Source organism: Apostichopus japonicus, chromosome 18 (assembly GCF_037975245.1).
Source record: "Apostichopus japonicus isolate 1M-3 chromosome 18, ASM3797524v1, whole genome shotgun sequence".
In the NCBI taxonomy this organism is placed as follows: Eukaryota; Metazoa; Echinodermata; class Holothuroidea; order Aspidochirotida; family Stichopodidae; genus Apostichopus; species Apostichopus japonicus.
Window position 1 is genome coordinate 8,045,289 of NC_092578.1, and position 13,682 is coordinate 8,058,970.

The 13,682-nt window shown below is 35.9% G+C and overlaps 1 long non-coding RNA gene across 1 annotated transcript in view; it reads left to right on the forward strand.

The window, feature by feature from the left end:
- Window positions 1–12,766, forward strand: part of LOC139959074 (uncharacterized) — a 52,523-nt gene extending 39,757 nt beyond the window's left edge. Inside the window, exons 2-3 of the long non-coding RNA XR_011789957.1 lie at window positions 11,144–11,186; window positions 11,922–12,766. This is a non-coding gene — a long non-coding RNA (uncharacterized lncRNA). The remainder of the gene's footprint in view (window positions 1–11,143; window positions 11,187–11,921) is intronic.
- The last annotated feature ends 916 nt before the right edge of the window (window positions 12,767–13,682 follow it).

Below are 13,682 nucleotides of genomic sequence, written 5' to 3' on the forward strand. Positions count from 1 at the left end.
GAGCTAAATTGGATATTTATATGGTTTGATCCAATAGACGAGCTAGCATACGCAGCGGCGGCAGTGCGATGTTAGTAGTAATGCTAATTATAATTAAATAATTAATTTATTAACAAGTTAATGAAAGAAACAGAAGCAAATAAAAATTATTGAGGGAGGTTTTATACCTTATCTTACACCTACGTATTTGAACATGAAAACATTGTCAGTAGCGAACATAATGCATTTATTACAGCATCCAATATGTAATTTCTTGAAAATCGTGATACACGAAGGTAAACAATTTTTTCCGGGTACCCGGATACCCGACGGGAAGCGGCCCTCGGGTACCCGGTTCCCGATTTTTGGACCCGTGTAAACACTATTGCTTTCCATGTCTCTGTTTTTACTCATTCTCCGTGAGTAAGAGAAATTGCCAAACAATTTACTTAATGGATTTGTTGAAAATTTTGTATGGAAAAGAGCATTGCTCCTTCAATGTAGCCTACACCAGTTAGCTCACCTTCTTGTGTCTGTTCAACGTTGGGGACATCTCTGAGCACACACTACTTTTCCACTTGAAAGCAACAACAGATACTTAAAACATGATACGTGGAACCCAAGCTGTGCAATTGCAGGTGTATTTACATATAAAACCAACGGTTTCTCTCTTAATGTACCATTTGGAATCTTCTCGATTCATGGCATTAGTATAGAAGATATAACTTGACTGAAACTAGTTGCAACCATAACACCATTAATGCTTATGAGACAATATTAAAAATGAGAGGGCTTTCAGAAGGCTTTGATCTCGTTGACATTATTATAAATGCTTTTATAAACCATAAATTCGCTTGTGGTATTTTCGGAAACGTGAACTGCTTAACTGCTTAATGTAATAAATTGGTTTATATCGAACAAGCTGTATTTGATGCGAAACAAAATCATAAGACATTATCAATATTCAACATAAACGACAACGTATTAAGTAAGACAAATCATCTATTGCCAGTGACAGTAGGTAAATAACCTTACTTATGGTGTTTGTATTGTACTCTAAGGTGCCAAATAAATCGTGTCAAGTCTTTGTCAGTATCCAACAAAGGAATACTGACACTCTTTCTTCTTTAAGAAAGAAAAGAACACCTCGGCGTTCATTTCTTTACACGTTATACCCTCACGACACAGTTTACCATGCCCCACCTTTTACTTTCATGAGAAACCTAGTTTGAATGCAGCTTGAACAAAATAAAATAAAAAGAGAAAATGGTTGCGAATCATTAACGCTCCAGTAAATTGAATTAACATTTGAGCTTGAGAAAAGTCGTTCACTTTATCTCGAAGGTGTGTTTTAAATATGTTTGATAGACAATTTCAATAGACAATTTTGAGTAAGAAAGGGTTTGCATTGGTGCAAATGGCTGGAAAATGACCAAATGGGCCATATATGACCCATATAAAGATTGATATGAAATTTGTATCTCGCCAGATATAAGTTTGGACAGATATAAATTTGGACAGATATAACTTCACATGAAATCAAATTTTATCTATACCAGAGAAAATGTTATTTCTATTAAAGCCATATAAACCTTTATCAACCCATATACAAAATTGGAGAGAAATCAAATATAGCCATACCTGTACCAGATAACAATGTATATAGCCAGCATTTTATATGGGAAATATTTTGTATATTATAATTTAATGTCCTTAGCAAGCTTTAACTGTAATCATGGACTAACTGTAAACATGAATACTACGAAGGCAAGATGGTAACATTGAAGACAGATTCTGGAGTGTCTGAAAATATATATTTTGTTTTGTCATAGAATATAAACTGAAACCCTGACATTTAGATACACAATCAAGTTTGATATTGTCATATGGTCAGATATTTGCTTGATACAAACATATTCCAGATATACATATAAAGTTTGGTATGACCAGATATAACTTGATGAAAGTGTTATCCAGATATACATATTAAGTTTGAAGTGGCCATATATTGCAAGATATAGCTTGATATAATTAATTCCAGATATACATAAGTTTCATATGACCATATAAAGCCAGATATAGCTAGATGAAAGTGTCATCCAGATATAAATATTAAGTTTCATATGGCCATATAAATCCAGATATAAATTGATGAAGTATCATCCAGATATAAACATAAATGTTGATAAATTGCTGTAGAACCCGTCAAAGTTGTTGGTATTCGAAATATGAATGCCTAACATAAAATAAAAGTGCATAAGCTCACCAGTGAAAATGAATAACTCCTGTTAGAAATGTGGCAATCCAAGAAAAATAAATCATCTGGGGCCCGGAGGCATGATGTCCATATAATTGTCCGAAGAAACGCGTCCAAACAAAAATACACTTTAAATTCACTCCTCCTTGGATAACACAAGCGATGAAAGTTTTTACAGGTGAGAAATAATATCCAAAATTAAATATGTGAGAAAACCTGGCCTGACTTTAGAATCCGTACCATATGAATGTGCAAGCTTACTTCGAATCGGCCGAAGAACAACTGTATAATCCGGCTGAACGTGTGTGCTCGCACCGGCTTGGTTCAATAGAATAAGTCGGTGAATAGGTGCGTCGCGTGAATGATTCGCTTGAATGAGTTAAAGCGGTATAGTAGGAAATGGTGATACGTGAAGAGGGTTAGGAAATATGGTTAGGAAAACCTAATAGTAGTTGTCTCTTGATTGGCTGTCTCTTGATTGGCCAGTTGTTGCCATGGTACAAAAACAACTACTGTACTAGGGTACAGTAGTTATGGTATTTCAACAAGAGTGAGCTTGTCTGGTCTAAATTCTATACAGTGACAATTTTGAAAAGGCTGACCAGTGGTGAACAAAAGAAATAGTTTCAAAAGGAATGCTGGTCTGTTGGTGTTGAAAGGCAACTGATGGTGATGTAATAAAATCAGCTGACAATTGTAAACAAACTGTGGTGAAGTGCAAATGTTTCTAAAATTGATGATTAAATTTCGTTACAAAGTTAACAAATTTTTAATCATGATCTGTCCTTTTTTTTTATGAAAATGTAACTAAATAATATTCTAAATGCCAGCTCAGTGAATGGATACCAGCTCAGCTTTTACCATGGTGAAACGGCCAGGAAACAGTACCTTGCAGGAGGACCAGGCAAGATGCCAGCAAAAGTAAAACTCAATTCCTCAGTCAGGAGAAAAATCCAAGAAACTCTGGCAAAGAAGGCCAGGGCATCTTTGATAGATAAATGTGAGACTTGGAAGCTAGACTTAACCAAAGATTTCGTTTGAGATTTAACACTGCATTAGCTCCATGTTGCCAGATCAACTGTTTTGTGCTTAAGTCTGTTTATTACGTTGTCATGAAATATGATCCATCAATTTTAATTTTTACACAGTTACGTAAAACATATATTTCAGTTTGTGCAATACTTTTCATAAATGTATAAATGTAAAGTATTAGGAAAATAAACATATTTTAGAAACAATAATACATCTGTCACTTGGGGGTGTAATATACGCGAGATGAATATGTTAGTTCTCACTCATAGAGTGTCAGTTTAAAATGAAAAATATGTCATTCAACCGAAGTTAGTCATCGAGACTAACTATCACTTTATTAACAATTATAAAATATCACAAACGCTTTTAGTGAATTTGATGATACATGAGGTAATGATGTTGAGAAGTTGATGAGACATGAGGTTATGATAATCGAAAACGTAACCCCCTTGCAAAACATAGTTGAAACCATTTTTACTTGTCACAAATACCCATAGGGCATTTGATGGTGTAGTGTGCATGTTAGTAACGGTTTAAAATGTAAGAAGGTGGCGCTACTACTCTAAATAGGCGATGCTTACTACTACTACAGGCGCGATACAACTGTAATTAGTGGCGCTATTAGCCTAAACGGAAGGTGCTTATACTCCAAAATGGAGTTGCTACTACCTTAGACATGGTCCACTACTAATCCGTAAACAAGCCGTATTCCCCAAACCATCTTTTGTCTTCAAATTTTAACATAAGCAACAGTGTGTTTAAACCTAATTATTTACCTCAGTTAATTTAGGCTACATATACTTCAGTATCAACCATTTGAAGCCTAATTGTCTAATTTTGTGCTGGGGAGCACTCCAAAGAAAAATACACATCTCGAAAACCCATAGGCCTAGTCACAGCACTTCTGTGAGGTTCATGTCTCAACAAAATAATTCGGGGAGGGGAATCATGTGTACGTTACTGGGGCGTAGCTATAACGTTTCTTGAAGTTTGATGCAAGAGGAACCTGATTACATCTCTACACGACCCCATAAAATTGTATAGGGTGGATAGTCTTTAAGGAACGTAATGAACTTGGCGTGGTCAAACCAATGAGCTATTAGATGGATAGCTCCCTGTCCAAACACGATGACAGTAGACCTGTAGATTAACTAAATGAGATAACACAAGACCTTTAAATATGACACTGTGAATATTCCATTTCTTACGCAATCACAAGAAGGATATCTCGCTTTTCCAAGTTGATGACCCTCCCACACCCCCTCATATCAATTATCCGCTTTCATATCAATAAATATGAATCAGCGACAAAATGGTAACTGGAAGTTGATGGACAACGTTTCATATTTATACATGTACGCCAACGACCACTTGAAGGTGCGGGATAGGGGGTTACCAAAAATTGTTAACAAAACCGCTACGCGAAGTTGTCATCATGAATTATTATTGTATTGCGTATTGCTCGGAACAGATATAACAAAATAAACCTATTACAAATTGAGGGAAAGTTCACTTCTTCTGCAGTCTTCTTAATTACATTTAATATCATATTGCGATGCAAGACTCTCTCAATTGACGTAACTTAATGTACATATGCATATTACATTGGCCTGTCTTTCTCCTACGAAGAGTGATTCGTCAGTTTTATCTGTCAAAGCCGTATATGTGGTTCTACGGTGGTTCAAACAGATTCAGAATTTTGCGAGCAACATGACTGAAATTTCCAGATTGTCCGCAAATAGACCTATAGCAAATAATAGCAAAGAATTGAATTATAGAGACATTTGGCTAATAAACTTTACTTTGGGGATCAGATCTCTGGAAATTATTCCACATGAGGAGGGGAGGGGGAGGGGGCCAAACAAACCAAATATAAATCACATCACATTGACGACATAAAAACATCGAAAAAAGGTAACAAAAATTGAAAATTACCGAAATGAACGCTCACTAAAAAGTACACACACACTCACCCACTAACGCACAAACAAATTCGATTTGGACATGGTAGCAAGTGTGTCAAACGGTAATTTTCATATTTTTATCGTTTGATAAGATAAGTTTATCTCGTCAAACGGTAGTCCAGTTACGTATATTTTAGCTTGTTTGGAAGTTGACCTACGTTTCTTGTTTATATCTTTGTTTGTTGGTTTGATAATGATTATTCATCCCTTAAGTTCAGTCTTTTCCGTAACTGTAACTTTCCTTCCGCTTGATTCCATTCCATCTTCCCAGAATAAATGTGTTTTTCTGTCTAAGGATATAAATTTTACAACTAAAATAAGTTTAAAAAGTTTTGAACGTCGGCTATCATATTCATTTTCATCATTAGTACTTATACTTATACTTCTTACTACTATATACTTATACTATATATATATATATATATATAATGGGTAAATTTGCTCTTCAATCATGCTTTAGTGGTTTCTATGATCTCCTCTACACGATGGAACAGAAAGGAAGGCTGGATTGCGAATGTAATCTTGACATGTTTGCGCTCCATTACGTCTTCCAGCTTGTTAAAAACAACTAGTTAAAGTCTATCCAAGATACATCATGCAACATAAGATATGAACTGCCGGCAATGCACACAACGGATATCAGATTGATTTTCTTGAAGAGAATGGTAACAATGTGTGTGCAAATTGCTTTTAAAATCAACCAGTGTAAATATAAACATATAATCGGGTCCCACTGACCAAAAATGTGCCAATTAATATTTAATACTTACAGCCATGCGTTGTTTCTCCTATATTGTATGTATTTTACATACTCCTGTAAGCAGGAACTCACGAAGAAGCCATCATTGGCTTATCACAGCCGCAAGCTCACCAAAGTCAGTCTCTTAGATTCATCTTTAACGTCCATGATTATGAATTGTCAATTGTCAACGACGTAGCCAGGGGGGAGCAGGGGGAGCGACCGCTCCCCCCCTTTCAGTGTCGATTTTTTTTTTAATAAACTGTCGTTTTTTAGCATGGTATTTTGTCAGTACTCTTTTGATCTTGAATACTCGTCAGCTCCGTTAACTCAATTATAATCGTAGTAACATTCACGCCTACTGATTCAACTACTTACTTAGTTTGGCATATGCAATAAGCTAAATTTAGCCTATAGCCTATTAGAAGCCTACAGTTGGCCACTGCGTAATAAGATACATATTGCCTACCTAACCGCACTCTATGGAATGTCACGAACCGTATGCACAACAACGTCGACAACGTTCGTTTTCATCCTTTCTATGATTCGTCTTAAGTTGTTGCACGAACAGCATGTTATGAGGCTAAGCTAGCAATCGTATGTGATACGCACTTCCTATAAATAATTATTACACTGCTAATACACTGCGATAACGATATTTGTTTTTAGGCCACTGCATATCTGGCTATATTACAAAATATGAAAGTTTATATTGTCCATCAGTTAAGTTCGTCAAATGTATTAAAGTCCAGACATTGGACAACAAACAAGAATCATATTACTGGAAAAATTGAAATAGAGCACTGTGTTTGTCTCCTGATATATATGTAAAAGAACATGTGAAAGAATTCAAACAGGAAAAAAAATCTGCTGATAATGATATCATATGATCAGGGGCGTAGCCAGTATGTAGCACTGTAGGCCCGGGCCTACACTTTTTTGGGCCAAGTTATCTTTTTTTTTTTAAAAACACCCATAATTCAAATCGATAAGCTTGCTGGACGAGTTTAAGAGTCTATATAGACAGGAAAAACTATTGAAATGAACGTAGCAAGAATATGGCTAAATTAGGTGACCTATTCTTCTGTCATCTAGGCTGTCATTTCTATTGCGTGCCGTTTCATTCAACACTCTACCCGACGAAAAAGTCTAGAATCCGATCTTGTCAGTTTTTTTAACATCTAGTTAAGAACCCGTTAACGCAGATAATATTTCAGTTGAGAAAACAGTTGAGAAATTTGCATCAGATGGCAATCGTCGGATAGCTCTAGACTTCTCTTATAAGGCTAACTTAAACATTTACTAGCTACAGTTGTATCAAAGACAATTACTGGCTATAGTTGTATCAAATATATACATTTCTGGCCTATCTTTGTATTTACAAGTATCAGAAGTTGAAAAGTAAGACTACTATGTACATGTACCTTGCTAATTTTAAATACATTATGTGGTATTGAATTACGTACTATTTTAACTCGTTTGTATTGGGGGTTTAATAAAAGTGATACTGAATGAGGTGTCTCAAGTTAGCAAGAGGCCAGGGAACCAGAATGAACACTCGGGAAGGGCCGTTTCCGGCCATCTGGGGGGTTTGTAAAACCAAAATTTTCTTGTACGCTCCGCGCCAACCGATGGTGGCGCTCCGCTCAGATAGTCGTGCCTACAACTTTGAAAATCCATATCAATCGCAAAAAGTGCTCCCCCCTTTCAAATTCCTGGCTACGTCGCTGGCTAACATTCCTAGTGTTAACCCATATTGTGGGTTGTTACATGACAAATGCAATATATTGAGTCCAACGAAATCACAAATTGTATGCTTTACATTGCTGTGCTTCATATCTTCCCAGACACGGACTGGCTATAGAGAAATAAGTATACAGAAATACAAAATAGACGGATACTAAATCTTCAGCCTTGCAGTGTGACCAAATTTAATTCAGCAGAAAGTGATTTTTCTTGGACTCAATTTACATTAATTCAGAAGAATATATTGTGCAAGAACCTTTATATCAATGGATAGGGTAACAATTATTGATTTCATATCTGATAAGTTTCTCTAAGTTTGGGCTTATTTTGTATGTAAATATGCAAATTAGGTTCCCAAATAGCGTATTTTGGAATACATACTACCAATAGTAATAAACGTTTTGTTTTTGGTGTATTCTATGTTAAAATAGTATTATCTAGATTATTTCCTTTCATTTAAGTCTAAATATGTGGAAATTGGATTGAATGACCGAGATATAAGGATTTTCATAAGATCTGGGGGCACGTCCCCTCCTCCAGGCTGTACAATACATAACCAAAATACACGTATAGACAATACACGTATATACACACACGATACCCAATTTGCAAATATTTCTTAAAAAGAATTGGTGGCGCTATGCCGATATTCATTGCTATACTTCTGTAAGGAAGCCTGTAAAGAACATATTTATTATTTTTTGGAAAATGGGTGTTGTTTGATCGAGATATGATTTTTGAAATATGGAAGAGTTTTTCAACTTTTTTAGGTTTTTGACTGTTTTTTGGCAATATTCCGATGATAATTCAAAATGTCAAATTCTCTATGAACCTGATTTTTTTCAGGGTAGTTTTTTATGTTTTGGGCTTGTCCTAGAACTATAATGGTGCTGGCCTGTTTCAACGCGGAGCCTAGATTTTAGAAAGAAAACAAAAATTCAAAATGTAGAATTTTCACACCTTTTGAATCAAAACAAAGCTTAAACTAAAACTTTGGAAATAAACATCAATAGCACCCCTAAAAATAATATGTTTGAATAGATCGGTATTTCAGCTTTATTAAACCAAGTCTATAGTTACAAGGGTTGGGAAGAAACACATTTTTCAAAGTGTTAGGTTTAGGGGCACAATCCTCCAGAAAAGTGTTGGAGAGCATACAAGTCCAAAAATCCTAACACTCGCATTCCGTTTGTTATTAATGAGAATCCCCTCATCAAATCCTTTATGAGATCGATCAAACATGAATTTGCTTTCTTCCAACACGATCAGTCTGTAGGAGAATCATTTAAGGCACCACCCATGCTAGCATTTTGCCAACCTCTCGATTTTAGATTTCTACTCGCTTCCTCCAGACTTCCTTACCCAGTTTCCACCCGCAGCTAATTTCTATTGCGGAAAACCTCAATGCCAGGTATGCCCCCATGTTACACAGGCACCGTGGTTAAAGTTCCCAATGTTGACTATTATGGTGTAAGACCCCCTTCCCTCTCTTGTGATTCTAAAAATGTCATTGAAATGTTCTACTTTCTACTTTGCAAGTAGGGCAATTATGTAGGTGAAACAGGTTCTCGGTTCCGCTTACGTTTTAATAATCACAAACAAAAAGAAGCTATTCGTGATAATTTAGCACGATTCCCCAATTCCGAACATTCAATCTTCATACACATCTTCTCAAAAACCTAAATTGTATTTTAATTGTCTCGAACTACAAATCCGTAACTGAAAGTAAATGAGATATAAATCGATTGAATCTTTCGTATTAAGTCTCCCACCATCACCCTCAACAACTACCAGTTATACAAACACATGTTATATATATATATATATATATATATATATATATATATATATATATATATATATATATATATATATATATATGTATATATATATATATATTTATATATATATATATTTATATATATATATATATATATATATATATATATATATATATATATATATATATATATATATATATATACTGAGAGAGAAAGTGTTCTACCAAGTTGTTCATATTGCTTAATTCTGTAATGTTTTGAAATATTTTGAAAGCTTCAGGGAATGTTGTGTCGTACCAGATGAACGTCATGACCCTCGTCGATTGATTCCAAGTATCAACAGTAGTTAGGTAACAACACAGAGATCAGACAAATAAGTTTGTTTTATCGTGGGATTGTAACATATCTAACCAACAAGGTTATCAAGCAACACCATATCAACATCGTTTTTGCTTAAGTCAAACACTGCAGTCAATTTGAAATAAAATATTATTCGTTCATACGATTATGCCATACAAAAAATCACCAACCCTCTTTCCTGGGGGATGGGAGACCTGTTAAAAGGATATTTCGCCTTGACTATTGATTGTACTTTACATAAAGAGAATACATTATGAGGTAGATATCACAAAAAAGTATGAAGGGAGTAGCACTGGTTCATAGTAACCCTTTTGGAAAATACCAGCTGTGGAAAGACAAGACAGTCTTATCGTGAATAACTTTTTTTCCCTTTACTACTGTGAAAATTTAAGTATTATAATTGTATTCACTGATTGCTGGTATGTTCAATGACAGTAAACAACAGCTCACCCATGCATGCAAACATGAGAAACAAATCACTGCATATTAAAGAGAGGAATTGAAAAGATTCTTTGCCAGTTAATTTGTTTTCTTTCCACTTAAAACATACCTACAGTGTAAGCCCAGACTAGGAACCCAGCCGCATAGATCCGGATGGGTCATGAAGTTGATAAGCCTATAATGATAACATAGCAAAGATGACAACTGTTGGAGAAACTTAATAAGTAGGTCGAAAATAAAGCTAGGCTCCTCACATTTGCTATGCGATAGCTGTAGGTGTGATACCACAATGAATTGCTCCCATTGACTTACACGCTAAACTTGTCACTTTCCAAGGCTGCTAAAGCATAGATGCATTCAAATGACATGATGTTGAGCTAGAAGAGGTCAAAGTGTAGCACAGTGCTCCCCAACCCATCTCTAAGCTCTTGCTGCGGAATCTTCTTGTTTCATCCAGGATTTTCTAAAATGCCTTAAATCACCTTCAATCATCCACATTTTTAGACCATCGTTAGTTTATTTCGTCCTCTACGACATCCAAGCACGAAAAAAAAATGATGATGACTCAAAAATTGTCCAAAACATGGCTACAGCAGGTCAATTGAGGACTATTTTTCGACGACGGCCTACATTTCAGGCAGCCGTACACTACTCTAATAGTGGTATGGTACCTATACGCCTAAAGTGATGTTGGTTTTCAAAGTAAGAACCCTTCTCGGGTTATGAAAAAACTGTTGTGGACGACATGTGTCGTCATTTGTAAACATTGTAAACGAAAAAATCTACTGCTTTATTGATGTTATATATATGACCTCTCACAATGATATATTGTTTCGATTCACAGAGGATCATTCCACGACACTGATCTTACTAACCTTCAAACAACGGTAAGTGACTAGTCATAACAATTCTACCCCCTCCCCACTCAAAACATGGAAAGACTTGTAGAAATTATGTACTCAGACCAGCAGTGTGTATGGTGTCAAACTGGAGTACAATATATTATGACCTATGCAGCCTGGCTGCACGATGCTGCAGCCATCTCAGTGTTCCTTCTTTTGACATGGTACCTAAGTAGATCTCAAATTCAAGCATTTAGGGTCATTTTCATTCAAACAAAGTTGATCAAAGCAGAATATTTTCATTTGGGAGGGGGGGGGGGCGGGATTTTACCTTGATAGGGGAAGAGAAAGAGTAGAAGGAGGGTTACAATAGGGTGACATGGATCATTATGATATAAACGACATCAATCAATAGAACAATTGGTATAACGATTCACCTACTGAATGACCAGAGGAACTTGCCAGGGGATATAAGTATAGTGTCTGCAGATAAAAACCTTTTGTCTGGGAATAAAAGTTTCGCTTGACATTTTCAATGCAATGTTTCTCCTTGAACTGTCATTTTTAATTAGACCGACCTGGTTGAAATTGTGTTTGATTAATTGTTGCTTTTTCCTATATGACGAAGGGAAGAATTAAGAGGAGGGTTGCAAGATCATTCATTATCCTAATGACTTAAGAAACAACAAAAGGCTGTTTATCTGCTAAAGCTTTGGTGGTTGTTTCATTAAGGATTTGATTGTCGATTGTAACTTTCTTTGTCTCATTTAAATGTGACAGACTTTTCAAGGCCGCCAGATTCGTGTTGACAGTACTCCTCAGGACATCTTGAATGAATCAACAATGAGACTCCAAACGCAGGAGAAGACAAGAGCGGTTACGTTACAACAGAGTGACTTTGTCTTTGCTTAATGAATTAGTCAAAAGGCAATGAAGGCTACTTTTAGAGAAATTAGCCGTATACTGAGACGACTCTGTTCCAATAGTAGAAGCACGCCACCACTTCGTTGCATGATTTTTACGTTGTCACATGACACATGATTTTATGCCGTTAGATGAAAAGTTGTTGCAAGTTTGCAAAGCTATTGTCGGAGCGATCTACTACGTCGATGTATGTCTTAATTACGTTAAGTGAAATAGCGCCGTCATACTATGTTGTCAGCTTGATATTAGTGCAGTTTTTGTCGGCTTCACGTGTGTTTATGTAGTTATCATATGCGATTTACCCTTCATTAAAACAATTAACGATGACTATACAGGCACAAAATGACGTTGTGATTCTGAAATATGATATAAATGTATGTTTCTGCGTCGTTGTTTTATTATTTTATGTAGCTGTTGTAGACATTTGTGTTGCTATTTGCACATAAGTATAACATCATTACATCAAATCACGTCGTCTTCATTTGAATTGATATAGTCATCAATGTAAGAAACGTTGCTGTTGTTTGAATTTGCCCTTTTTGCGTTCAATATTTATGCGTACCATAAATCCGGCGTTAGTTGTACGTAATGATAAAACGTTGGTTTCAATTAGCTGTGGCGAGAGGTTTCGTAGACGGTAACAAACTGTGTTTCTAAGAAATTCTGTAAGCTGTTCAGCATATTCCTGAGCTAATTGTCCCGTCCTGTAAATAAATAAACAACAATATATTCTCTCAGCAGTTAAGGTCTTCCTCTTTTTTGATATGTACATAGAATATGTCTGATTAAAGATCTTTTATAAAGTTGAACACGACATACGAACACTACTAGCTGTTTTTTATTTATTTTTATTTTATTTCCTTTCCTTTCCTTGTTCTTTTTGTTTACTAGGGGATGAACCGTGAGGTGGAGGGGCTACAACCACCAGATCATTGGTCACCCATTAGCCACATTATTAGCCTTAATCGCTTGTCTTTTCTTTGTACAATAACGACTCACCCCCCCCCCCCCCTCCCCCAACAGACACTCATAAATTCGTAACAGAGTGTATATTACCTATAGAGTGTCATGAAAAGTCATATCCATATAAGAATTAATGCAAATCAAATTCCCTGAATAAATTTTAAAATGGGACGAAAGCTAGGTTTCGCGCCCAGCTCAGACCATCAAGGCTGGCTGCTTGCCCGCCTCTTAGTAACCTATGCTTCATATCAATACGCTACGAGTTTTCTCATACTAGTACCAATATCGTCTCATATCATTGTAACAAACTCCCCGTCCGCAATGTTTAACTTTTTCCCTCAATACAACCTATACGATGACACGGCAGCATGTCGTATACGTTGGCGATTTGTTATATACGCGGACGCAACCAACTGCTTAAAATTGATATTACAAGTGACGTAACAATAGGTCTCTGTTGTAGTCAAATACGTTTAGCCGAGTACTACCCGGGTGCGAATTTTTTTTTCCCAAACAGGTTTGCAATTGTGTGTAAATAGTCGCTCATGATTGGTCGGAGAAGTTACGTCATCACAATGGAAACCCTTCACTTCAAGGTTATCAAAATGTCTGCATCCATTCGTTGCAACGAAGATATACCCGTTCAAAATTACC